The sequence below is a fragment of the Helicoverpa zea genome, chromosome 13, assembly GCF_022581195.2.
Source record: "Helicoverpa zea isolate HzStark_Cry1AcR chromosome 13, ilHelZeax1.1, whole genome shotgun sequence".
NCBI classification, from domain to species: Eukaryota; Metazoa; Arthropoda; class Insecta; order Lepidoptera; family Noctuidae; genus Helicoverpa; species Helicoverpa zea.
Genome location: NC_061464.1, coordinates 9,074,948 through 9,101,944, shown reverse-complemented (window position 1 = coordinate 9,101,944; position 26,997 = coordinate 9,074,948). Strand labels below are relative to the sequence as shown.

General features: G+C 34.1%; 1 protein-coding gene across 1 annotated transcript in view; it reads right to left on the bottom strand.

Annotated features, from left to right (window-relative positions):
* LOC124635651 (ras association domain-containing protein 10) overlaps positions 1 to 24,305 on the bottom strand; it is a 142,452-nt gene extending 118,147 nt beyond the window's left edge. Inside the window, exon 1 of the mRNA XM_047171588.1 lies at positions 24,075 to 24,305. The gene's annotated coding sequence lies outside the window, so the exon portion shown is untranslated. The remainder of the gene's footprint in view (positions 1 to 24,074) is intronic.
* Between the last annotated feature and the right edge of the window lie 2,692 nt (positions 24,306 to 26,997).

Sequence of the window (26,997 nt, the reverse complement as noted above, 5' to 3'; positions counted from 1 at the left end):
TTACTTATATGTCCTAGGCGTTGATGCCATAATTCATATTTATTTTCATTAACATAACATGCTTGGGAAGCGGATTCCCCTTTTATTACTGGTATTTTAAACTCTAGAACTATAAGATTATTCAATGTCTTACCTTTCATGATGATTTTACCTTCCTTTGTAATTTGTGTGCCTTTGTCATCAAATATTATGGTGAATCCTGCTTGCTGCATCTTTGATACCGATATTAAATTATATGGTACTTCGGCACAGAACAATACATTTGTAAGTATTCCTTGCACTCCTGTTTGACTGATAAGATTTATGTTTCCCCTTTTAGTTGCTGAAATAAATGTATTGTTTTTAGCTACTGAAATTTTTAAAGGAGGATTTAAACATTCAAACGATGTGAAGAGATCATCTCTATTTGTGATGTGATCAGACGCTCCTGAATCTAATAGGAATTTAATTGTCGAGTGGTCTTTTTCATAATGGTATGCGCTTGTCATGAACGCAAATCCTGAAAAAGAAGAATTCGAGGTCGTTCCCTCTTGCAGGGCAATAGTTTGGACTTGTCTTGTCCTTTCTGGGGCATTGTTTTGTATATTTGTCTGTCTTTTGAAATAGAAACAATCCTGTTTCTTGTGTCCTTTGCGTCCACAGTAATGACATTTCACAAATTTTTGTTTGTTTGTTTTCTTGAATGTTGTATTCTTCAAATAGTTTTGTTTTGTGCGATTGTATCTGTTTTTATTATATTTTTCTTCAACATGGAGTATCTTTAAACTGGTATCACGACTCTCGTTTTTTAATTTTACTTCGTGATCTAATAGTTTAGTTTTTACAAAACCGAGAGTGATATTTTCTTCAGATAGTGTCTCAATTGCAGTGATAACGCCATCATATGTATTCGGGAGAGTAAGTAATAAATGAGCTACTTTGTCCGTTTCCTCTAATTTAGCTCCAGCAGCTGATAATTCTGTCAGCAGATCGTCAAATGTTGAGAAGTGTTTGATCAAGGGTATATCGGCTTTTAATTTTAATCCCAATAATTGTTTTCTCAGCGCTAATTGAGTTGCTACACTTTTCCTTTCATAGATCGCGTCAAAATGTTTAAAAACTGCTTGAGCAGTCCCATTTTCATTAATATAATTAAGATATGAGTCCGCCAAATATTCGACTATAATACTTTTGGCTGCCTTATTATTCTTTTCCCACTCAGCGGATCGCGTTCCAGGAATTTCTTCGTCAATAACACTGAGCAAGTTTAACTCTGAAAGCAGTGTACGAATTCTAAATTTCCATACACTGTACTTTTCTCCATTAAAAGGCTTAATGTTTCTTTTCACTTTTTCCATTGTCACAACTTTATTTTTATTTACAACTATGCACTTTACTGTCACTACGCACTACTGAATGTTCTCACTACTAAATGTCCTTTTTCGCACTGGGCCCATAACCTATAGGAGGTATGGGATTAAAAGAAATAATATACTAATTTGATATTGAAATATTTATTCTATACTTTAAATGGTACTTGGAAGCAATACGTCCGTCTAACAAGATCCCGTGACGCAGTGTGTGTAGAGTTAAATAAACAGTAGATTGTTCAGATAGAACAAAGAACAATGTTATCGAAAGTTAGGAGTATTAGTTTTTGCTTTATACAGGGTTACTGGTAAGTAGACCGCATCCTTTCAGGAGGTGATAGTATAGGTCAATACGGACAAATTTGACCCTGGGATACACTGGGCAAAAGTTAACCCATTTCAAGATAATCGAATTTTAAGATCTTTTCTTTACAAGTCGTCTAGGTACATGTATACATTTTTATTACTAGTTAAAAGTCTTGTTTTTGCAGATTTTTGTGTGTTTTGTGGCTGTTTGGATAGCTAGATAAATGTAGATGTTTTTTAAGTATTCTGCACAAAAAAATGAAGAGTAATATTTTTGAGAAAATATCTACTAAAAAAGTAATTGCTGTTCGCTATAATTTCCTCTGTGATTTGTGCAGTTTTATGGTTTGTTATTATGTAATGATTCATCTTCTATCCAAAAACACACAAAAATCCACAAAAACGAGACTTTTGACTAATAATGAAAATTTATACGTGTACCTAGACGACTGATCTTGAAACTTGATTATCTTGAAACGGGTTAACTTTTGCCCAGTGTATCCCAGGGTCAAATTTGTCCGTATTGACCTATACTATCACCTCCTGAAAGGATGCGGTCTACTTACCAGTAACCCTGTATAATCCAACAGATATACCTACATGTCTTGAAAACTTGTTCTATTTGCTCATGGCGTATTAATGGTGAGCTATTAATTAGGCAGTTAATTTACACGGTAAGTCAATATAGATGGTGTTACGGTGTTTTTTCTCTCAAATATCAGATCAGGTTAACAGTTTATTGATTTAGCGGTAAAATACGGGTGCTTACGAAATAAGAAGTTACGCAGTGAGCATTTTGTCTAAGAAAAAGTACCTATATTAGAACGAATTTTTTATATTAAAAAAAGAAAAAAGTAATAATGTTATAAAATAACTTCAGACAGGTCAGCAGTTTTTTAAAACAATTCTGGCGCTTAAATTAAGATAAAGCCCATTAAAAAGATTAAATCGATTCAGAATTTAATGTTAAGCGTAACAAACGAATAAAATGTTTAATTATAATAATTTATGATGCCTAAATCCATGCCTGTGTAATGGATTATCTCTTTTAAGATAAAAATATAATCGCTTTAGCGTTAGACCAGTAGTGAATCCAGTATTTAAGAATAATTAAAATACCTAATACATCTCTAAAAGTATGTATATGAAATACGTTGGATTTCTAGCATTAGTTTTACGTCTTCATACTATGTAAAAACTAACGTAAAACACTGAATTTTTGTACATTATTTTTTATACTTTTGATTTTTTTTTATTTAATTTTATCTACACAGTTGCAAGTAAATTTTAAAAAAATACTATACTTATTGGAATCTCCGTGTGAGAGGACGCCTGTGCGCAACAGTGGGACAAAAAAAAGGCTAAACAAAAATCTAGGTATATTGGAAAAGCATTGAAAACCGTAAATAGCGACGTTTTTACCAAATCCTAAATACCATATTGCCTGGGGACACTTCCCGGGACCCGAAGGCTGGCTTTTATTTCGCACAGAGGTTGAGCATTGCCATCCAACGTGGCAATGCTGCCAGTCTTTTGGGTACATTACCCAGTGACAGCGACGAGGAGCAATTTTGATGCCATTTATTAGTTTTAAGTTGTATACATATGTAAGTTTATTTTAAGTTACCTTTGTTATTATTTCCCAATAATAATTTTACAAGTAAAACCGCGGTCTAAAATATCTGTCACAATATAACAATAGCCGTAAAGTAAGTCCCACGCACCTTCCATAGGATCCCCTATTAATTTTATTGATGATACTAAAACCGCTATTTCTACTATAAATTACGTGAATATTTTGACAATGAATAAAACTAGATTCCTTTGTTTTTTGTTGAGAATCAATTAATTTGTGGTATCTGTAGACATACATGTGGTAGAAGTCAATGAATATATTATAATCTGATTTAGTGACTGTTGGAGTAAAGAATAATAATTCAAGTAAATCACTTAGTATGTTTTATTTAAAAGTTAAAGATGATAAGTTTTATTTGTGCCCACATTTTTGGCCATTGAAGTGTAATGAAGTAGTCATAGTATTATGCCAATCACACTCTTCTTGGCTTTTATAGGATGCATAAAATTTATAATTGTGTTGTTATATTTACATATTAATATCCAGGCTTCACACAATTTTTATAAAAAAAAAGTAATAATTTTAAAAACATCAACATCTTTTCACTCACAAGGGCTAATAAACTTATTAAGCAAGTTATTCTGTTTGCTGAATGACGGACAAACAAAACCTCAGTTTTGTTCAAACAATACATACAACCTAATAGGTACTAAAACACAAACGACGAATAATATATGACCTTTTGTTGTACGTCAAAAGGTCAATGCTCTTTAGGTTAGGGTTTCGATATAAAGGAAAGCTTATTTTTAGTCAATACTTGTTTTCTTATATATCTATAGTAATAGAAAATAGGTAAAGAGCTTCGGAGAGCACGTAAATGTCGGTCCTGCGCCTGATCTCTTTCCGGTCGTGTCGGATTGCCGTCCCATCGGGTTATGAAGTGTGAAGGAATAGTGAGTGCACCTGTGTCTGCGCAAATGCTCGTGAACTATATTATGTCCTGCGCGGCTGGCTGCTCTCCTTAAATGAGAACAGCCCCCGTGGCCGAAATCCATTTAATCCGGGACGTAGGTAAAACCGCGGGAAACAGTTATACCTACATATTTGTACCACGGAGCGCATTTGCTAGCGACCTAAAATATTTTTAAGGGGTTTTTAGTCTTGAAGAACTATGTCAGTTTGTAAATAAACATAAAATTGGTTTTTATACAAATATTATAGTAGGTAACTACTTAATGATTATAATGATCTTTAAAATCTCAGTTTACATTATAAAATTTTATTACAGCGATTAAAATTTACAACAAGCAAAATATTTATGGAAAATGTAATAAAACGGAACATTACTTTAAATTAAATTTAAATATACTATAAAACTATAATTTAATCACATAAAACTGTTGTCGTTAATATCTACATTCACACAATACTCATATAAAATCAACATTCTATTTTTTATATAATTTTATTTATTAGAGGATATCAGCGGCCCTTTTCTTCAAAAAGAAAACAAAAAAACTTTCCATTAAAAAGTCACAATTCTATCTTTCAGAGTTGGAACCCGTACTACTTAAGACACAGGCAGCCTTATTACAAAAAACATAAACATTTGTTGAACACTTTGGTAAAAAAATGTGTAGCTGCAAAACGAACCTTATTTCAACGCCTTAATCCGTCAATTTTTAGACAAGTGTTCAACAGACGTTTAAAAGTTTTTGTGGTACGACGGAGGAACTTTAACAACTGAACTACTACGGTCTCATGACGTCATCACGTGTTAACCAACTGTTTCTAAGGTAAGTCACTGTGTACATATTGATATACCTACCTTTTTAGTCATGAATCCTTATTCGGAATCTTACATTATTAACACCTAAGAAACGAGTGTCTGTATTTGTAAATTAGGTAGCTACCTGTTTTATTTTTAGATTCTAAAATACAGTTAAAATAGCTCTTTCCCGGGGCTGACGAAAAACAATGAAAATTTAAAACTGTGTCTTGGAAGGCTATCTATAGGTTGCTTATTATTCGGGTCCCCGGAGTAGTTTCCACGGGACACAGGTGAGATCTAGAGTAAAAGAAAGATGAAGTATGAAATTCACTATTGGCATTTTTAGCTATCCCTCCTCAGATTAACCTATTTCCTTAGTTAATAATAAAACACCCGAATGAAATATAGCTTAACTTTATCGACAGGGATACAATTTCTCGTATAAGTAAAATTATTTATTAATTTTTACATACAATTTTAACCCCCAATTATAAAACAACCAAATACTTACATATTACTTCATCTACAACACCACAAAATTCAACCAAACATCTCTCTAAAACCTCACTAATCCATATAGATAACCGCTCAAAAGTGTGCGCGCACGCATGATCAATAAACGTAGTTAGCACGCGCGAGGTCAGCAATCCGTTGACCTGACCGTGACTCATAGCTACCGACTGATGTTTCCATTATATGAGAAAAATATAGTTTTTAAATTTAGTTACCTATACTATATGTATCATGTTTTCTATTTAAAGAAAGAATATACCTTTTTTATGGGAAATCATCAAATGAAGCCCTGAAAGCGTGAGGGAGTGTCAGACTGTTACTGACTAAAACCCATCATGTTTCTTCTTAAGCCCTTTACATACCAGGGTCGCAGTAACTCTTTCTAACAATCCCGCAGCCCCGGCAGGAAAAGTTTCACAATTTCAAGAGTTAACTTACCAGTTGGACGTATTATTTTATCAAAATCTGCTCAATAGGATTAAGGACTTGCAATGCAATACATATTTACATCGATACTTCAAAATTATTTAGTGATGCTAATTTATAAACATCTATCTTTGCGTAACAGGATAAGTAGTGGCCTTCTTCGGAAATTGGATACCCAGCAGTGAAAGAATATTTCCAATCGAATTAAGTCAGGATTAGCGCTCAATCTTGTTATTACGTATCAGTAATATAATATTTGCAAAAAAGTACATTAAGCTCATTTTTTGATGAAGAAGTTCTACAATTTCTCTAACATGTTATTTTCCTCAAAAATTTGCCTGAACCGGTAATAAAACTTGAACAATCGTAAAAATACAAGTCATTATCAAGTTAACATTTCTTGAACGTCAAATTATCCATTGTGTGCGTTTAAACAAATTCTCATTAATTGAGATTAATTTCCTCTATGAAAAGAACCGTTTTAGAGATCCTTTTGTTAGTTATTTTTTGTATCGTTCATTCACCTTTTAAATATGACCTTTACTCATAAGTGTAGCTTTAATAATTTTAATCTTCTTAAGGCTTAAATGCCAGACATAATTGAAAATCTATTGTTTGACGGACAGTTGGTGTTCAACATCTTTAACTAGACAGTTATTAAGAAGGAAAATAAGCCAAGTATTGTTAGTATCCAAATTAATATAAATATGTAGTAGCCTCAAAGTTTAAAGGACAGTCTCAAATCCTCATAAAATATCTACAGAACCCATTGAACCATCACCACACTAATTCTATCTGTATTAAAACACAATACCAACCGACAAAGATAAATTAATACCTCCACCCACTAAGACGTATCACTATTATTATCATTGTATAATACAGAATTAACTACAAGCGTTCCATTCTTAACTCTCCACTTATGTATTAGCTATCATTATATGTTACGCTTCAATGGATAAGGGGCTTAATACAGTAGCTCATTATTGCTTATTGCATATAATGACACCTATTTGAGAGCCTTTTATTATGATACATTAACAGTTTTCCAAGGGTTTTCCCGGTCACTCTGAGGAAACTAATTAACTTAGATGAATGTAATCATAATCTGCCTATCCTTTTCCCAACTATGTTGGGGTCGGCTTCCAGTCTAACCGAATGCAGCTGAGTACCAGTGTTTTACAAGGAGCGACTGCCTATCGCCAACCCTACCTACCACCAACCCGCATTGAGCAAGCGTGGCGATGAATGCTCAATCCTTCTCCGTGTGAGAGGAGTCCGCTGCACAGCAGTGGGACGAAAAAAGGCTGTAACATGACTGCCTATCTGACCTCCTCAACCCAGTTACCCGTTCAACCCAGTTTACATTTTCCCAAAAGAAATTGCAATTTTTGGTGAGTATTTAATAACAATACTAAATGTCTGTTATTTTCGGCTCTCTACATAAACTTAAATGCCCGACTACAAATTATTTAGGTAGTGTAAAAACTTCGCAAAAAGTATGCAAATGGCCGCAAAATAAAATTAAAAATCTTGCTGTAAGTAAGTAATTGACTTTCAATGATATGTTCGCGAGTGTAGCCTGTGACTTTGTTGCAACGCGGGGTGGCAAACATTTGGTTGATAAAACTTTTTTCGGAAATAAAAAAGTGTAAAAGGTAACCACAAAAGAACGCCGTCATCTCCTCGACGAACATAATTCCTAAAAAAAAAGTCAGACCAATCAAGCATCTATCAAAAGTGATCAGATAGGACATGTTAAAGAAATATGTAAGATATAAAAAATATGTATATTTATAGTAAGTAAGTGTGTTGGTGAACTGCTGAGGTAATAAATAAATATATCAGACATCTACTTATAATATACTAGTTCAGAAGTAAAGTTAAATTCTCAAGCAAATAAATAATTAGCACAGATATTTATTACCACAGAGGGCAATCTGGTGTTCAACCTAATGAAATCCAGGCTCTCCATATTTTTTTTCCTTTACCAAATGTTGACCGCCCCTGTCGTTGAGTATCAAACGATTGCAGTACCCCATCGAGATTTCGTCGAGCCGATACCACACACGTTATTCTATAATGTACGGACGTATAAGGGCTGCTTCAGAACAAACTTGTGTTAAAATCATATACCTCTTTTCTGGTGCTGTCGGAAAACCATGGTGGGATTTTTTTTTTATTTAGCCTGTGTTGTCCCACTGCTGGGCAAAGGCCTCCCCCATAGCCTTCCATCTTTCGTTATCGGTCGCCATTTGTGGCCAGTCCTTGTGGAAGTTGTTGTGGAAGTTGTCCTCTCTCCAGAAAATACTGTCGAGTTATTGGTGCATTTAATCTCGTCATAACGTGAGGGAAGACTTTGTAATTTTGTATTTTCTCATAGTGTCATCATCATCATCATCTCAGCCATAGGACGTCCACTGCTGAACATAGGCCTTCTCCTTAGATCTCCACAGATACCTGTTGGAAGCGACCTGCATCCAGCGTCTTCCAGCGACCTTTATAAGGTCGTCTGTCCACCTCATAGTGTATAGTAGGTATTTCTAGGTGGCTAAAAACGAAACGACGGGAAAATGCTTCAGTAGCAATATAACTAAATATTACAGATTTTTTTACGTTCAAAAATACTAGGTAATTATATTTACTACAACTACTGAAATTCTGAAACTATAGGTACTTAGCAAAATCACGAAAAATAAAATGGTAATCAAATAAAGACTTGCTTCCAATTATTTACCCAGTTACCAAGACTCGGTATTCCGAATTTAATGCAATATTTCGCTTTAAATTGCAACATGTGATGCACCACGGTATCTACCGCAAACAGTTACTATAATAAGCATTACTTATATTCCGTTGCTTCATTTCACTACAAAAACCAACTAGAATAAGCTTTGCATAATTTGCTAAAATGAATAAAATATTTACTAGTAAAATTCTTAAGTTGCAACACATGTGAATTTCATCTTTATCTCTTAAAGAATAAGGTTGAATATTCTTTGAGTAGGTTGCTAACCATCCCTTTGAACACTGTCGGGTCTGAAATAGGCCTTACTGCGCCATATTGTGGCCTACTGACCTGACCAAAGAGTATGTAATGAACCACATATTTGTTTTCTGCCTACACGCACGCTGCATTTTATAGACTCGCTAATTTGTGAAGTACACTTACACGTTACGCAAGTAACTCTATTTTTACGACAGGTGTACTAAGAAAAACTGTTGCTACTCGTTACTTTTATGGCACAAGTGACAAGTTCAGAAACTGGATAGCGGTTTAAATAACTCTTTGTTTGTCATTTTTGTTAAATACACTAAAAGATTCCAACGAGTTTCTTGACGAATTTACACACAGCTGTGGAATACAGTTCGGTTACAGATAAGTAGTTTAAGGTTCTATAGTGATAGGAAATCTGAAAAATAAAGGAAAACGTAAAAAAATTTTTTACAAAACAATTGAACTTCATTAATAAACCTTCTCCTAAATCTGAAAAATAATATCGGTAAAATCGGTTTAATTAACCAAACCCTGAGATGATCGCGCACGAAGATACATACGGGACAAACTGAGAACCTCCTTTTATTTGATGTCGGTTAAAAATAAAATGTAACAGACCCATAATACCTAGAGAGTCCTTTATCTAGATTTAAGTAAAAAGAAAGTTCCTGTTATTAAGTCATATTCACCAACTAGTTAATAAGAACCACAATTTCCAAAGACCATTGCTATAAAATGGTCCTTTCGACCACGATTTGTGTTTTATCGCTTTATTACCTTTTGCTACCGTGGGCGATACTAATTGCCAGGTTATAGGTTTTTATGACTTTTTGTGTGATTTGTAATTGACGGGTAGCTGTGAATTTTATTGATTTCTTTTCGTGAGTGATATTTCGTGTTTTGTCAAATGGCCCAGTTTTTTTTGAAGCGTCATGAAATATTTGGGACTGCCTAAATGTGTTTTGAGATGTTGATTACTCAAAGTATACCTTTTAACCGACTTCAGAAAAAGGAAGTTCTCAGTATCAGCTGTAGCTATGTATGTTTGTGGGCAACTATTTCATGTTTTTCCGAACCGATTTTGATTTGAACTCATAGTATTTTTCAGACTGGAAAGTTTTAGGTATTATCATTATTTTTTAAACTTTTTTTCTGACGGGTAAGTATATTGATCACTCTGTCTTGATTAGTAGACTTTCCCATGAACTAATTGGAGCTAATGAAATTCCTATGATCACCAATATAATCGAACTTTCGCAATACTGTAATAATATCTATTATGTGCACAGTAACTATGAAATATACATTTCAAATGACTTCGGGATGTTATTGCTCGTTAAACTCCATCGTAAAATCCTTTATGATTGTATTTAACCACGACTTATCTACTAAATATCACTTATTGCAGTTAATTACAAGAGCTAAGACTAAGCTAAGCTGGTAAGACTACCAAATCCATGAATACCAATACGAAATATCATAATAGAAATACAAATAATTTCTGTCACCATTTCATTAAAGTTGTCTCAAAAGGGCTTCAGCGTGTTGGCTTCCAAAAATCCGAGACTATATCGCTCCGGGGTCTGGTGGAGACATATAAATAATCAATAAAAATAAATACCTAATTGAGTAGGTACATAGGGAACAGTTTTTTAAATCAAGTAAGTTTTTTTTCCTACGGCAAAAAACCTACACACAATGCTACTGACTCTTAGGCACAATACTTGTCCATCATTCGTTCCATCAAAAGACGTTCGCATCTGCAAAACTCGAAGCCAATCAGGCATTATTAGCAGCGGGAAGTGCAGACGCCCACGACTCGCCTTAGGCGGCCCAATCTTTAGGAAACTCACGATTTATCTCCAACACATATTATATTAACACACGTACATTTTAACGCGATGAAAGACGCCGAATGCTCGCGGCGTATGTAAATTTTTTCTTCGACAATTACTGAACAAGAATTGATTGGACTGGTCTATACGTATAACTGCGAATGGTGGAGAAATTCGCTAGAGGCGAAGGAAGGATTTTATTTTGAGGAACATGGGCTAACGTGTTTTTATGTGATTCATACTTTTTGGTATTGTTAGCTTTGCAGCTTGAAGAATGTTCCTTTAGGGTCCTATTAAGGTTGACCCAGAATTTAAATTGGTCAGGAATTTGTTAATGACATAATCGAAGAGTTAAAATTATTCCTTGAGGCTCCCTTATATCATTGAAAGGGCTCAATAGTGTGGTGTAAATTATTACGTGGTACAAAGAATGCAACGGCTGCTTGACAGATGGTCAAACCACCCACCACGAGCTGGTTTCTTCATTACTTAGAATTGTATTTCGTAGGTGGAATTTTGCTCTGTATATCAATTGATATTTAGGCCACATTTTTGTGTTTTGTCGGCTCGTGGTTTGGTAGTCTTTCACTTCATATAAATTCTTTTACGGCTCCTGTAGAATTGTATAACCTTTGACGTGAAACAGAGTGAATTTAGTAGTATAAGGCTTAGCAATTACTGTTAACGTTAACGTAAAAGGGGAAAAATACTTAGTAACTTCAAAACTACGGCACGGATTTTCATGCGATTTTTACTAGTAGATAGAGTTATGTCGCGTGGAGGGTGTAGCATATATATTTATACATTTGCCTGGTTGCTAGTGTAGAATACGTAATGCTACTAATTTTACAGGAAGGGTGCATTTTGCAAGAAAAAAGAGGTCAATTATATAGAAAACCGTCAAATCAATTGAACCCACCAAACTCAAAACATTAATTCTAACCACCACCGTTCAGTTACACGCTAGCAACAGTGATGGCTAGTAAAGTACCCACAGTTATGCGAGGTATGTTGATAACCGCGCGAAATAACGTTCCGTTCCACGGAATATTGTTGCATAAGTTCATAGCTGCTACTACATGATTTAGGCCTTCGTTGAAGAAGCTTGTAAATTGTGCTTACTAATAATATGTATTGGAAATCTGTCTGTTTGTTAAGTTACTAGTTGTGCTGATGATTTATGAGACGGGTATAGATAATTGGGAATAGATTGAACATAAAATCATATATCTTTGTACAATTCAAAGATATAGGATTTCATGTATGTTTTAATGTTAATATTAACAGGTTTCTGTTTTTGAAATATAGTCACTTGTATCTACAAACACGTTGCTTGAAAGGATTGAAGCTGCTTTTGGAATGGGTCAACAAAGTCACTATTATTTAATTTTTTGCTTTCATCAGGACTTATAAAGGTTCACTTAGACTGCTCATGGAACATAGCATCTTTACTTCAATTTGTATTCTTTATTTACACAAACTTAGATCCTTTCTATATTTACAAATTAAAAATTATTATAAATTAGGTACCTTAGGTAGGTGCTCAATCCTTCTCCATGTGAGAGGAGGCCTGTGCCCAGCAGTGGGACGATAAAAAAGGCTGTAACAGTAACAGTAGGTACCTTCTAATAATCAAAAACTAAAAATTTACATCAATTAACTAATTTAAATAAAGATTCAATTTAACACCTTCTAAAACCCAACCATTTAGAAAACCATACAATTACAAATTACAATTGCCACGGTCAAGAGTGAACATTGTACATGTAATTAATTCAGTTTAGCACACAATAGTAAACAATTAGACAAAAGAAAGTGACTTTCTCTCGTACTAAATGATTCACGCCGCCCACAAACCATCTTGTGGTTGGAAGAGCATTTGCATTCGCCCTTTTTGGTATAACTCGTTGGTGGTTTGTTGAAAGAAGACTTTGAAAAACGATTTCGAGAACATATTACATAGGTGTTACTTATGTATGTCCATAGGTGGTTCAAGACTTTTGAATTCAGTCAATTTTATTCGCATTTTCCCTAAAATTAAATAATAGGCTGAATTTACGCGTAAAAGGAAACGGGCTGCCTCCTTCATGAACCGTATCCGGGGTGTGTATGATTGCTGCAAATTTGATATTTGTGATATCTGATATTTTTGTTGTGATATATGTATAACTATTGAATTGAATTTAATGTGATGTAGTTTAATTTTGTAATTAATTTAATTTTAACTTTGTAATTAATTAATTTAATTTTGTAATTGTGTAAATTTATTGTATAATGTTGTTTCCTTTAATCTTTTTCTATTATGGGTTTCTTACCTGAAATAAAATTTATTTTTTATAAAGGCAGAAGTAATATTACTTTTTGAAGCTTTTTTAGTCTAGTTTACCTAAAATGTAAAAATTAATTAGTCGACATGTTATTATTATTCTGATTGAAAGTGCGCACAAATACACTCCTCGTATATAGGTAAGTATTTTTTCTAACACCTAACTGAATAAATGAACACGAGTATTAAGAACATAAATTCATATATAACTTTTAACTTTAAACGAACTCAAATCATATCATTTGTATAATTTAAAAACTTCACACTGCTCTAGGAATAGAAAGCTATGTAAAATGTAAAGTTTACAACATTTTTCATACATTTTACACTTTTTTGTGGTACGCAATGACTTGCATTACTTTGTCACTAGTCACATTACAGTTTTACATGCATGACCCCTTTGTGACATACGGACATAGGAGACGACTAACAAGTTTATTAGGTTATGGTAAAATACTAAAATCTTTAAAATTTAATAGCTCTGTCAACTTGGAAATCGAAAAAAACACTGAATGGTTACATGCATAGTCAGTCTGGAATTCTTTTCGGGCTAAGTTATCAAGGTACTTTTAAATCCAAAATTATGACTCTCCTGGATATTGAGAGTGAGAGGCAGACCAAAGAAAAACTGTATATAGACTTTCTGAAAGAGCACCTGAGTGAAAAGGGAGTCAATAAGTATGAAGGGTGACAGATAGACATGGAAAAGGGAAACATATTGCGATGACCCAAAATAAATTGGGAATAGGGCAGGATGGCGAAAAAGACACCAGCGTATTTGAATTATTTATAAATTCCCTGATACGAATAACATTTGTGAATGCTTTCCATACTTTGTACCACTATGTCCCAACCTGTGAAATGTCCAAACGAGTAAATTCAATAATCTCAGCGTGTTTGTGCAACAGTTATCACGTTCGCGTGACGATTGTGTGTCGTGTCGTGTCGTATAACGGAAGAAGACGTCAATTTTGGGACCCATACATGAACAGTTTTTTGGTGGGTAATCATCAAATGACCTGCCGTGGGTGCAGCATGTCAGACTCTTACTGACTCTGCTACACAGATAGCTTGAATGAACAGAACAACAGAATGGACCATTTTAAGACTTGGCCTCTGGACTTGTAAGAGATTGTGATCCTTGAGTTTTTTTCGGTGGTTCCAATCAAGACAGATAGGGAATACGGCCTCATTAAAATTTTAAAAACCTGTTAATAGAAATTTATAATTATCAAGCTAGTAAAGTCACAGATTACTATCATAGTTAAAGTGCATTACCCATTTTACGTAAATATACAAATTCACTGTATATTTTGAATTAAAATCTTAATAAACCAAGAAATATATATAGCAAATTCTTCTTTATATCATTCCTTCATATTTTATTCATTTTTGCTATTTCTGGGTATCAACATTAAGTTATAGGTTTATATATATATATTTAACACATCATATAAGTCGCATAACTACATACAACATACTCAAATAATAAACTACCATACAGGTATTATACCTACCTTACATAAGAACTTATCTTACCCATAGACAAGCACACAGGTACAATAAAGCAGTCATATCAAGCCATAGAGCACGACGACGCATTAACATTCTGCGCACGCGCGGGACGCCTCCCCCCCCCCCGCCCTGCGCCTCACGCCCGGCCACTCAGACTCACGCGCAGCACCCCCGCGCGATGACTGCGCGTGATCGACTGTAGTAGAAGCTATGCTATACTATATTGTAGATTTTATAATGGAGTTATACAGCCTTCTGCAAAAACTTAAATATCTGTTGAACGCTTATCTAAAGAAATTGGCTGCAAAACGGACCTTATTTCAACGTCATAATCTGTCATTTTTTAGACAACTTTTCAACAGACGTGTAAAAGTTTTAGTGGTACGACGCTTGTTGTTTTGTTTTAACGCGTAGTAAACATGAGATTAATCGACTTCCCAGTAAGAAAGAAGATGAAGGTTCTCTATTAGATTGTGTGTATTTGTATTTTCAGTTAAGAATTAGGATTCTGTAACTGGTTATTATTTCTCTCTCGTTTTAACTATTGGTTCCATGAATAAATACTTACAGTGTTAGATAGCCCATTTATCAAGGAAGGCCATAGGCTACATTTTTATCCACGTACGTGAAGTAGTTCCATTGGAATTCGGGTAAAAACGCTGGAAGAAACTAGTATGCAATACAACCAGCAGATTTAAACCTCTGAAGAGCAAAATTAGGTCCTACTTTTAGTACTGTGGTCTCTATTATGAAAACCATCGCCCCCACCTCAATTAATCGCCTATCTCTCACTGTACTTACAACCTAAACTAGACAACTTAAACAAACCTCCGTGGTAGCAACTGACAATGGAATTTCCGAATTGTACCACGTTTGACCGTGTAATTGTACAAACTTGTACCCACTTGTACCCAGTTTGTCCAGCGGTGGGCATAAGTACTAAAAATAAGCGTTTCTTAGAAACGATTTTGAAACGAAACTTGCTAAGAATTTGCCGTCCGTCATGTAATTTGTTTTTTTTCTTTTGCATTTTGTGTATTTATTTGTTCGTGGAAAATTGGGCGGGTTATGTGAAAATTATGTAACACACGGTAGCGCTACAGGTTCAACTTTTTTTAGGCATATGTTTAGAGTACCATTAAAAAAATATATGAAATCCCTGTGCATAGATATGGGTAAAAGGTATAACAAATGCTAAATTTTAATAATCTGTATGTATGCACACTTTCACGGCGAAAACGCAGAACCGAATTTATTGTACGAGGATACATCAGAGTATATTTAATAATCGAGAGCTTAAAATGAATTTCCCCAGCTTACGAATAAAACAATCTAATTATCAACCAAAAAAATATATTAATTTTTTCAAGGAAAAATAAGCCGTTACCTAATGATCTAAAATAATATCTCTTACGAAGAGAAGACATCAACGAAACTTACATATTTTTAAACCAAGAGTTTCTTTGTTTATTCAAACGTCCCAATCCCAGGTACTATTAGACCAATTTAAAAAATCTGTGTTAGATATCATTCATCGAGAAAGTCGAAATAAATTTGTTTTCGAGGATCACACCACTAGACGATGCTAGTGCAAAATAATATAATTTTAAAATGACATTTAATGTTGACAAATGAATCCAAGGTCAATATATTCTTATGCATTATGTCGTAAAACCGCATTTTAATCAATACTATTGTTAGAACACAAAGCAGGTTGTCAATCAAACTATATAACGAGCTTATTATGTGTTATTTCTGTCAAATTGTTGTGATTATCCTTATTTATTTGACACTTCTGAAATATCTAATATTATGTGTAATCTCAATTTATCTATCTTAATTCCTACACCATATTTCTACAAAATATCTATCTACATAGGTACAATACTGCACACCTGGTATTACCTACTATATCTTGGACTGTCTTCTGTAGTTCCGTTTTCAATCTATTTTTCAAATTCCTGACTATCAATAATGACTTATTGACTAATGTTAAAATCTCTACATATATTGATGATAAGGTCATAATTCATAGAATCTGGGAAACTATGGGTAATGAGTTAAATAATGTAATTTCCTGCAAAGTAAATAACAACGTTTAACTACATACAGTTATGAAGACACTCTGAAATTACCTCGAAAAAAAAACTAAGAAATGCATCAAAATTGGTATCCATTCTATACCAAACAACGACAAGTTTAAAACAAAACATAATTACATAAATCGATATCACAATAATTACCTATTATCTTCATATCATCGATATTACAATAATAATTCTCAATACATCACATCATCGTTTGACAATACCGTCAAGTTTCAAAACAATACGTTCTATATGTACCGGTGAATGTCGAAATAGCCGTAATTACTACAAACGGCTGATTGTTACATAAACTACGTATAAACTGACAATACTGTATCATTAGAACTTTGATTTGTTATTAGCAATTTGGATTGTGGGTACTTTTGCAGGAGTTAATCTCTACTACTAATATTATAAAACTGAAGAGCTTTTTTTGTTTGTTTGCTTGAACGCACTAATGTCAGGAACTCCTGGCCCGATTTGAATAATTATTCCAGAGTAAGATAGTCCATTTATCGAAAAAGGCTTTCTACTTTTTATTTGGGTTCGTGCAGAGGTTTCCACGGGATGCGGGTGAAACCACTGTCAGAAGCAAGTACATAATATAATACACAATCCGCGCCAAATATATTTGCAATTCTGCAGTTAGCTTTTTGAAGCCCTTTTTTGCTAGAAAATTATTAAATGACGCCTCCCGCTGTGGGTACAGCGTGAGGGAGTGTCAGACTCTTACTGTCATCCACCATGTTCCTTCTTAAGGCCTCTATGTACCAGGGCCGCGGTAACTCTTTCGAACAATCCCGCAGCCCTGGCAGTCTTTAGCCCTGGTGGGACCCACTGATATTCTATCTACTTAAAGCAGAAGCTTATTTAACTTTGTACCATCTTACAGCTATTGAACTATGAATTCTAAATGTATAGATTTACCTAATGCATCGATATTAAATCAGTCAAGATTAGCAAAGCTAAATGGCAATCAGGAATGATTAATTGCGCCATTCACACCTCAAACTTTAAGACTAAATTAACATATTTTATCAGATCAACCGTCAATGACGCCCACGGAAGTATTCCTAAGTTATAATAAGATCAAGATTTTTGACCCTAGTTCAATATTTGTAGGTAGTATACAAGGTGTTTATCTATTGTGCTATAAATTCGTGCAAGAAAATGTAAGTCATTACCAGTTTTTATCTTCTTTCAGAAATCATCATCTGCCGAGCCTTTTTCCAACTATGTTGGGGTCTAACCGGGTACAACTGTGTACAGTGTTTTACAAGTAGCGACCGCCTATCTGACCTCCTCAACCCAGGCTTCCCTCAGTTACTCAGGCCTCCCTCAGTTACTCAGTAAGCCGATACCCCTAATTAAGACTATTTGTCAGACTTACTGGCTTCTGAGTACCCATAACGACTGCCAAAGATGTTCAATTGACAGCCGAGACCTACAGTATATCCTGCGCTCCGAAACACGGTTATGCAGATATGCAAAATAAAATCACCCACGTATTTTAACGATAATCCTCATAATTCTAAAAGCTAATACCTAATAAGGCACGCTTATAAAACAACACCTTATATAAAACACAGTTTAGCTCCAAGCCAAATCATAAACAACCAGAAATAGTTAATAACGAAATACACATTTATTTTAAAGCGATTTTCTATGTCATAAAATGTATAGAAATATTGGATTTGCAATATGCAGAATATAATTTATACTTATTATGTAGGCGACGAGTATTATTATTAATTTAAGATATATTTATATACTAGCCGATTTCCCGCGGTTTCACCCGCGTCCTGTAGGTACTACTGCCCGTAACTGGATAAAATATAGCCTATGTTACTCGGGAATAGGGCTGCCATCTCGAATTTCGCCAAACCCGGACAAACGTTAAAAAAACCCGGACATTTAGCGTAAATCGCATTTTTTCCCCGAACGAGTACGATTTTTTTTTAACAAAATAATACCAAATTTGTTATTCATTTACTATTAACATATACTTAAATTCAATGAGGTGCTTCCTTACATGAAAAGTGTCCGGGTTTTCCCCGGACATTTCTTAAAACCCCGCCCGGACGGCCCCCGGACGGCCCCCAAACGAGGACAAATCCGGGGAAACCCGGACGGATGGCAGCCCTACTCGGGAACAGTGTAGCTATCCAACAGTGGAAGAATTTTTCAAATCGATTTAGTAGATTCGGAGCCTTTAGGGTACAAACAAACAAACAACATTTACAGTCTTTGTTATGCATATTTGTATAGCTTTAAAATATTATATTTATATATTAATATTGTATCAGTTCGTTTTTTTTTGTTTATAGGTAATAACCTATAATTGATGCTGTGTTTATATAAAAAGACTATTCATTAAAAGCTAATTAGGCTATGTAATATTTTATTATCTTAATAAGTTTATTTTTAATCTGTCTCTGTTTGGTTCTGAAGCTTGATTTATGTTTATTGTTTAAAGCTAATTCGAAACTCCTGCCAATTTGATGTTTATTTCCAAGCAGAAACAAAAAGTAATATAAATAGTGTAATCTTAACATCACCTTCCGATCCTTTTCCTAACTATTTTGTAGTTGGCTTCCCCAGTCCAACCGGATGCATTTGAGTACTAATGTACAAGAAGTGACTGCCTATCTGACCTCCTCAACCCAGTTACCCAGGCAACCCAGTACCCCTTAGTATGACTAATTGTCAGACTTACTGGCTTCTGACTACCCGTAACGACAAAAACATGAAAATGACAGCAAGGACCACAGATATGGAAATACGCAAAGCTGATCATCATCTGAACTTTTTAACGACAATGCACTCAGTACTCAAACACCAGGTGCTGACAAGTCAAGTTACTACTAGTATAAACTACTATATGTACATACAAGTAAAACATACAATAATGAGCCAGTAAGGGCGCTTCTACACGGTGCAAGTACCTTACGCACATGCGCAAGTTACATGCATTTATATCGTCGAACCGAAATCGCTTTGTAGGTTTAAGAAACTTTCACAAAGCAGCCCGGAGTCTGGAAGTTGGTGATTGATACACCCGTGCATAGGAGAGCACGTAAATGTCGATCCTGCGTAAATGTTGATCTCTCTCTGGTCGTGTCGGATTGCCGCCCCATCGAGCTATGAGAGTGAAGGAATAGTGAGTGCACGTGTGTCTGCGCAAATGCTTGTGCACTATAATATGTCCTGCGCAGTTGGCTAATCTTACATAAGAACAGTTGTAGCCGATAATCGGCTAGGAGGACATCAATCAATCGTCATCATATGCATTTAAAAAACGTGCGGATCTAGCGACTCTTGTTCTTGTCACTTGCGCATGTTAACTTGCTCCAGCTACATGCACCGTGTAGACGCACCTTAAGGATGAAACGTAAAAACATTATCGTAGAACATAATGCTTTACAAACTAGTTCTGGATGTTAGTAGGGCGTTTTTAAATGGATGACATGTTGTGGGATCCTTGTTTATGTAAAGACGGTGTTAAGTTTGTTAAGCTTATTAAGCTTATTACTTCCGAAGGGGTTGGCAGATGTGTTCTGCCTTTACAATATTATAGAATAGCTTTAGCCATGTCTTTTGCGCGGATAAAAATTAGGTATTTGCCCGGATAAAAAGTATTCTGCCTTTTTGTGAAATGGGCTGCCTGACGGTAAAATATTTTCAAATCGAAACAGTAGTTCCTGAGATAAACGCGTTTGAACAAACGATTAAAGCTTGCGGCTTTATAATAAGTACTAATAAAGGACAGTAATGCTAATGCTACTACTCTCACTAATTGATAGAATTCATTCAAAGATTAACGCGCAAGGGAACAATGTAGTTTCAAAATGTCGATCATAATACTATCTGAGCAACGGAGCCAGCTTTTTTGACTTTAGGTGGTCCAAAAATGCTGCGAGTTCCTGGTGAGGTCACAATTTGGGAAGACCTCTTCCCAATTAGGACACTTCTATTTACACAACCGCTGTCACTATTCCCGACTAAGGGCTGCTCGTAGGGTGTAGTGTAGGACTACTTCAGTTTCTATTAAAAGTTTGCGTCTTGGCGATGTTTTCGTTAACCGTAAATGGTGACTAGTAGATGACATCACACCTGTATTTAAAACATTCATTTGATTACACTTAATTGCCGTCCATTGCAGAAATAGCATATTTTGGACTGCACAGGATACAAGTCTTCCAAAAAAGGTTGCATTACGAAATATCTGCATGCCAAACTGCATGACTAAAGGTAATACCTATTACCAGGTCTAGAACTAGACATTTTGCTTGCCTTTCTAGCATTGTTGTGTTAAGACTATTATCTTCTTTTAGGATCAGGAATTTCATTAAATATTGCTAAATAATCGTCAAATAATTTTGCTGCTCTAAAGTTGGCTGTAAGTAAGTTAAAACAAAACATTAGGTAGGGCTCTGGTCAAAAGCTTTGCCGCTGTGAAGTTAGCAATTCGATGCCTCGAGTATACGCAGAAGTGTTTCATTGGCATGTTGTGACTATCGTGAAGTTATTATTATAACCTAACTTCGGAGTGAACTATTAAAGCAATATAATAAGGTAATATATAGTCTCGTGGTAAAATTGGGCTAGCTACAATCGGTTCTTCGATAGGTAACAAAATAAAATATAGACCATTTACAAGCTTTTGAAGCTTGTGAAATTATGGTCTCAGTTCTTATATTGATTGATTGTCCAAAACATTGCCGCATATAGTTTAAAAGTTGCATAAACAAAAACAATTATAGATTTTTAACACCCATTGACCTAGTGGCAGTGCAGCCTTCGTTGGACTGGTTTTATCCATGTTTTTATTTCATAATCGTTAATTAAGATTCCATAGTCAGACTTTGTTTATGTGTTAACATTTCGCGAAATAATTTTCAAATACCTTAGATTATTTATGCCTTTGCAATTAATCATTTTTAGAGTAGACACTTGGCCGACTGTTGGGTCCGGTGGTTGAAAAATATATTTTTTTTTAAATCGTGTATTCAATCGTACTTTTTAGTCGGTCTAATACCGGACAAACAGCTGATCATTGTTAAGAGTATACTACGATTTATCTTCGTACTGATTTATGAGCCCAAAAGAACTATCAAAGTCAAAGTCAAATCATTAATTTCATATAGGCCTTTACAAGCACAACTTATGAACGTCAAAGAATATAAAAAGGTTTGATTCTAGTTGCCAGACTCTTAAGATTAAGAAACTTATAACATTTTATTGAGAAGAAGAAATAGCTCAACATACTCCACAGACCATAGATTATTCTTAATCGATATCATAAATCTTCTAGTAAAACGTTTGGCACAGGTATTGTCCACGTTCAGCCTATGTTTCAATCTAACTTGACAGCTAGCACTCTGAACGCTCTATAAGCTTTATAGGCGGCCATTTTAATTTCAAATGCGCGGGTTTTCTTGATGTATTGTATTTTCCGTCACCTTGAAGTCCGTGATTGATATGTGTGCTGTTTTTTAAGTGGGGCAGTGTATTTGAATTATAGTTACACTTGGAAGCTATAAAATTGGGTAAGTTGTCAAAATTCTTTGTTATGGATGACATATTGACTGTAGTTTTACGGGTATGGATGCTTTGAATACTCTCTACCTTAAGTTTACATCCTTGATTTGCCCGAACGTAGTAGAGTTACCTATTAAAAACATTATATAAGTTTAACACTGGCCTTTTAACCGAGCAATGTTTTAACCACGTAGAAAAGAAAGATGAGGTTTTAACTGCCATCATGAAGTATATAAGCCCCAAATGGACAGATTTTTGTGACTTAGATAAAATACAGTCTTTCTTAGTCACATTACTTTTGTTGGTATTGCATTAGAGATGAATGTAAAGTCCCTTTAAATAATTTGCTCACATATTTCGGTACTTATTTTATATTTATGTCTTAGTAAGACACGATTTTTGATGATCATTTATTGTGTTTTTTTTTTTGGAAGATTAATGATCGGGTCCTTTGGGTGACTAGAGCCATGATTTCTTTTTGATATCTTCGTTTCTTTCTAGATTGTCAACTACGTGGTATTATCAGGTTATGGGGGTTTTATTTGTATGTACGATTTGTGATTGCGATTGTTAGACTGCATAATACCTACCCAGTACACCTTTAAAGTACTTATGTACTTCACAGCATATTTAATTTATTTTATGGTAAAAAATAAACAGTTATGACTGCCTCACTGACATCGCAGGTACTTAGGTAGGTATGTTTATTGAACTTTGATCAGCACGCCCTACGAAGGTACCTTAACTGCCAACTATTGTTAATATTTTCTCAAGCAATTAGTCATACATTAAACAGTTATTAACTTCCTTATAGCTGTACCTACTACCCATCAAAATTACTTATACACAGAATTATAATCCACACTAATATTATAAATGCGAAAGAAACTTTGTCTGCCTGTTGGTCACGATATTAGGCCAAAAGTACTGAACCGATTTAAATTAAATTTGGTTTGCAGATAGTCCAGAGCCTGAGAAAGGATATTGGATAGTTTTTATCCGAGTACAGGAAGTAATTGCGTATAGTATCGAGTTTATTTATAAGCTCTTGTTTCAAAGGTATTTTTATAACGATTCAAAAATTCCTCAAATTAAAGAAGATTTATATCAAACAAAATTTTAATTACTTCAATGCAAACTATGAATTAATTAGCTCCAAACCAGTGGCCATTATTCACTTCAAAAACCATTAATTATCAAAAACACATCGCTGAGTTTACATTCAACTTATAAGTAGTACCTACACTTCAAACTTTTAGTCGGCCGATAGTTTGTTTGGGCTCATAAATCTGTATGAAGATGAATGGTAGTACACATATTACAAACATCAGGTATTTTGCCGGTATCGCAGCGACTGAAAACTTTGATCGAAATCAAGAATTTCTTTAAAAAATAATCGGTAATTATCGGGTCAACTCTCGGCCAACTTTTTAGTCTGTAGTGTGAACTCGTTAATTTATTCAAAACTTGATTGTGAAAGTGAGTTGAAATTGTTTACATTTCGCAATAGTATTATAAAACTCCATTCTTAGATTAGCCAAGCTATTTATATTCACGAGGACAATACTGACATCATAAAAATAATTGACTTATTCTATTCATGGCTGCGATAATTAAACAAGTAATTATGTCGAAGGAAAAAATAATTTTCCTCATAATAGTCAGCGCTGTCATACCTAGTGAGAAGAAAAACAAGTTCTTATTTATCCATGAAACGCACACAATACACAAAAACGAATTATCTATTATTCAAGCATTGAATAGTTTTCGTGACGACGCTATAACAATAAAACACACCCAATTAAAACTAGCTTAAAATAAAATAACTCACCGAAAATAATCCTTTAGAATTTTTGTGTCGATAGCTCTAAAATATCCAAATTTGATGACACACACACAAACACACACACAGGTTATCATTCAAAATTGATGTGTAGAACAATTCACAACACTAGCACTTAGAAATGTGTTTTTCAAAAATACGTTCACGTGATTGGTCGGATGAGACAGCGCGCGACTCACTCCCGCGCAAGTTGGGTAGAGACTGGCGCATGCGTGGTTCGGTGCGCACCTGTCTCACTAAAAAACAATGGCAATGTAAACATAGTAGCTTGGAGGTAAGCTATGAAGCCTTATAGAGTGCATAGTTCAATAATAATATTGAGTAGCTCATTTGTTGGAGGTTGAGAACATGTTCTATAGATCACCATTTTATATAGATACACAATATGTTTTGTGTGCTATTACTAGAGTAGATTACAGTAGAAACTTCAAGAGAGAGATATAGAGAGATAAAGTGTAGAGCTGAAATGATGATTACATTAAAAAAAAACTTAGCACTGTAAGGTTATTCAAATATGTTCAGTTTCAGTACTGTCGGAGTATTTTGATTACAAAGAAATAAAAAAAATGTGTTTATTGTTAATTTAAAAGTTTTATCATATTAGTTTAAATTCTGCTGACCTTAAAAACATTAGGATAAAGGCGAGAGGTCTATATTTCTATACCATTTGTGGTACCGCAGTAGCCTTGATATTTTATCTAACTATGGGCTGAGTAATTCTGATTGTGAATCGAGAGTAGGTAACTCTTGAACCGTGATTGAACTTAATACCTACAATATGAAAGATTGAACCTCACCCTTTGTTGACCATAGTTTGAAAATATTTTGTAACAAACGGACTTTAGGTAAATGGAAAATACATTTGTTTTTACTTCTTTTACAAATATATTTTTTATTTTTATTTCCCAGTAGCCATGTCCTCGCGGTTTCATTCGTGTCCCGTAGAAACTACAGCTCGTACCTAATAAAATATAGCCTATGTTACTCGGGAAGAGGAAAGAATTTTTCAAATCTTATCTGTAGTTTCGGAACCTTTAGGGTACAAACAGACAAACACAGACATGTTTCCTCTTTATTGTATTAGTATAGAAGTAAGTATGTATATGTATAGATATAGACTAAGTTACTCTAAACATGTAATGGCCCTACAGACAACATCTGTCGTGTTAGAAATAAATTATAACGACTGGTCCTGTCTAGGCGTCTGTAATTGTCTATACTGAGCCTTGCAATATTATTATTACATCGATTGGTGTGAAAATAATAGCAGGATACTATAATATTACGTTTCCTGTCAGCAAGGTAAAGTAACGTAATGATTATGAAATTAATGTATTCTAAGCACCGGAATTTACAAGTTTTCTGAAAAGAGTTCGTTTAAAGGAATTGTATGATTTTCTAAAAAGATATAAAATCAGAATTTTGAAACACTTGAACACGAAAGATTTGTAATTCGTTTAAAATATGAATAATAATTAAAATATGAGATTTGATTTGTATTCGATTAATAATTCGTTTCGACGAATTCGTTTTACGAATTATTATGTAATTCGTTTCAAAATACATTACAAATCTTTTCTTTTTTACTTTGTATACATGTTCTAAAAGCATCCAAAACTTAAGTTAAAATAAGTTATCACTTAAAATTTCTTAGAACATATAAATCCAAAGTGTCGCTTTTTAACTTGACTGACATTACAATAGCAGCCTCGGTCTACCACTGAAATGGTTAATGACACTATAATTCATTCACACATACACCATTTGTTTAAACTTGGTTAAAAAAAGTTTCTATTTTTAGGGTTCCGTATCCAAAGGGTAAAACGGGACCCTATTGTTTTCGCTCCTCTGTCCGTCCGTCCGTCCGTCTGCCACCAGGCTGTATCTCATGAACCGTGATAGTTAGAGAGCCGAAATTTTCACAGATGATGTATTATTGTTGCCGCTATAACAACAAATACTAAAAATACTAAAATTCAATAAATATTTTGGGGGGCTCCCATTCAACAAACGTGATTTTTGTGGTCATTTTATAAATAATGGTACAGAACCCTTCGTGCGCGAGTCCAACTCGCACTTGGCCGGTTTTTATTTAAGAGGCTTAGAAGCACATTTATGTTATTTAAGTATATTTTATACAAGATTAAAGGGAAAGAACGACATGCTTGGATAGTTATAATTAGCTATCAATCAATCTTTAAAAGATACAAAAACAAATATTTACAAAAAATATTATTTACTCGCTGTTTTCCCGCGGTTTTACTCGCGTCCCGTGGGAACTACTGCTCTCACAGGGATAAAATATAGCCTATGTTAGTCGAGAAGACCGTTGTTCTAACACTGAAAGAATTTTTCGGAGTTTAAGAGCCTTTAAGGTACAAACAAAGAAAAATTGTTTAAAAATTGTTAAAACAAAGAAAAGTGTTTGTTGTCTCTTTATTATATTTGTATAGAAGATAGTATATAGATAATTCAATCAAAAAAACCAAGTTCGTATTATTAAAAAAATCAAAAAATCTAATTAAAACACCTATAAAGTCGACAAATCTTAATTTATAAAACCAATTCAACAGTGTGATATAATGAAATTAAAAATACCATACACCACTTAATTATTTTAATTCTAATTTTATTTGATGAATATTATGCTAATAAAGTTCGATGTATGCAGATCATTATTTAAAAAATAAATTTAGACGCCAGCATTATAATTCGATATCTAAATTCAATACATTCTATTTTAATGTCAGTCATTATTTTTAATTACTGACTACAAAAATATGTCTAGCTTTAGACAAACACAAAAAAACATCTAGGCCAAATAATGAATCATGATTTTATTAGAAATCTGAATAAATAAATAAAGTTTATTTTTTAATATAAAATATTTAATTTCGTTTTAAGATACCAG